Below are 2500 nucleotides of genomic sequence, written 5' to 3' on the forward strand. Positions count from 1 at the left end.
CATCTAGTCAACTAGTCATTTAGTCCAGCGGCTCTTAACCCTTAGAACCCGATTGACGCAAAGTGCGTCAAAAACATACCCTTTCTTCTCTGTTACATTGCTCCGGAACTGTTCATCGCAGCGAGATGAAACCTTTATTGCGTGACAGAGCAGAAGTAGAACTTTCAACGAGACTACACACAAGTATGAAAATTTAAAAAAATCATGAAATTAAATGAAATTGCATCATATTTACAGTCTATACTTCTCTGCGTTCACCTGCGCACCCATTACTCTCGTTTGAATTACTCACGAACCCGTGATGGCATAGATATGGCATCAGATGAAAGAGGAGACACGGGACTATCCATTGGTACCAAGTATGTCGACTTCTGGCTTATAAAGAAAAAATGGCATCAGATGGACACAATAGAATGATGTCGCCCCGGCGATCCGACGTCTATCGGGGACCATAAAAATGCAATAGAATGCTGTCTGGGACAACTCTGGGACAGTAGAAAAAATGGCAAAGCAAATTTCAAAATAGGTACTTTTTTTCCTAAACTGTTCACATGGGAATCTAAACGTATCTTTCTTGTCTGAATAAAATACAGAATCTGGCCTATACAAAATTTGACCTGGCGTGGACGGGCAGCTGGCAAAAGCAGCGTTAGCCAGCTGATCTGTAAAGAAGCGGTTTTGTACATGCAGCCTTACAACACTGTTTAGGCTACTGCTCTTCAAATCACTGTAGGCTACAATGTTATTTTTGGTACAAATATAGTAAGATACCCAAATGGCCTGGGTGCTTGCGTTTCCTTAGGAATCTGCGTATTGGTTAAATGAATATTGTGACTTATAGGCCGACACACAAAAATAGGGCAAAGGCGGTAGGCCTAATGGGTCACTTTCGATATAGAGGTTAACAAATGGCATTTGTTTTCATGACATTGTGAACATTTTTGACTGATGGTGTAGGCCTAAGGTTACACTGGTGTTCTAAAAAAAAACGAGATGACAGTCCTCTCTGACTAAAGCGGTGCGTGTTTTCTGTCATTGACAGACAAAGCGTCACCAATATCATGCTGAGCTAAATAGCCTACTGCAACTGCGATTTGACAAAACGATAGTGTTGTAAAGTAGCCTATAACAATGAAAACAGTTATTGAAGTCAGCATTTGACATTTCGCTGTGGCAGTTCTAAACTGCGGCCCGCCATGCACTTTAATCCGGCCCGCCGAGCATTTATTAGTTTATCAAATTATTAAAATAGGGCTCGCTATTTTTTTCCAGCAATAAACGGCGTTGTGGTTAACTTTAGGCTACTGCAAACTGCTTTACACTCTTCTTAGAGAAGCGTTTACAATGTCAAAACAGCTTGTTACATCGAGATACAGATTCTAACCACGTTTGCTAATTCATTTAATTGGGAACGCATTTGAGGGTGAGAGTGTGGCAGGAGAGTAGGCTAGCCTATCTGACAGCTTTGTGGTAATTTCCCACGCTAGGCTACTTATTGTTTTCACTGAGATCTGTGGCCATGACACACCAAACTGACATTGAAATTAAAGACACGTGAAAATAGATTATTGACGGAATGTTTTACAACCCTGTCCGTCAAAACGATGGACAATGAATGTCTAGTGCAACCTCAAAAAAGAGCCAAAAGCGCAATCTCTGAAAATGAGTGTTGTGTGAAACAGCAGATGATTAATGAAATGGTGTTTAATAAATTGTTCAGAACTGACATGGTGGACCAGAGCGAGTTAATTAAGTGATGCAAGTTACTGATTATTATGCTGTTTATTATGTAGAATGGGAAAAAACAAGAACTTGAATTTGGGACACTGGTGTTTAAGTCCGGGACAGTGCCAAGTAGAATTCGGGACAGCTGCGGGACACTGAGAAAAAAAGTTAATTTCGAGCCCTGCACGTGGCTATCCATGGGTACCATGTATATCGATCCTTCTGGCTTATGAAAACAGACGAAGTGACTGCAAAATAATAACGTCATGTACACAAACCAACACTGCACACCCATTGCTGACCCGTGATCTGATAGATATGCCACGCATGTCAGGTGAAAGAGGAGACTCAGAGCTATCATTTGATACCAAGTACATCCTTCTGGGTTATAAAATAGACAAGTGACAGCAAAATAATAACTTCATATAGCTGGACTTACCCCACATTTTTTCTGTTTTTGTGGCAAAGCATGTTTATAATCCAACGCTATTGTGTGTTTCTCTATGGCAAAGCATGTTCATAATCTGGTTTTGAGATCCTAGCAAATTCCTGCATGGCATCCAATTCAAGGCTCACATTGCATCCCAATTTGTTCAACAAAGAGACACCTTTTTTGCCTTTACTTTGTTCAAGTGCATACACCATATGCACGCAGGCTAACACGCAACCTCGGGTCAAGTCAGGTCAGATCAGTTCGTGTCACAGATATGAAGCGCAGAAAGGTAATTTTTCATCACTAAATAAAAAATGCCATTTATTTCCGTAAATCACACAC

The 2500-nt window shown here is 40.7% G+C and overlaps 1 protein-coding gene across 1 annotated transcript in view; it reads left to right on the plus strand.

Annotated features, from left to right (window-relative positions):
- Positions 1-2500, plus strand: part of galnt18b (UDP-N-acetyl-alpha-D-galactosamine:polypeptide N-acetylgalactosaminyltransferase 18b) — an 84588-nt gene that overhangs the window by 52296 nt on the left and 29792 nt on the right.

The sequence above is a fragment of the Alosa alosa genome, chromosome 21 (genome assembly GCF_017589495.1).
Source record: "Alosa alosa isolate M-15738 ecotype Scorff River chromosome 21, AALO_Geno_1.1, whole genome shotgun sequence".
NCBI classification, from domain to species: Eukaryota; Metazoa; Chordata; class Actinopteri; order Clupeiformes; family Clupeidae; genus Alosa; species Alosa alosa.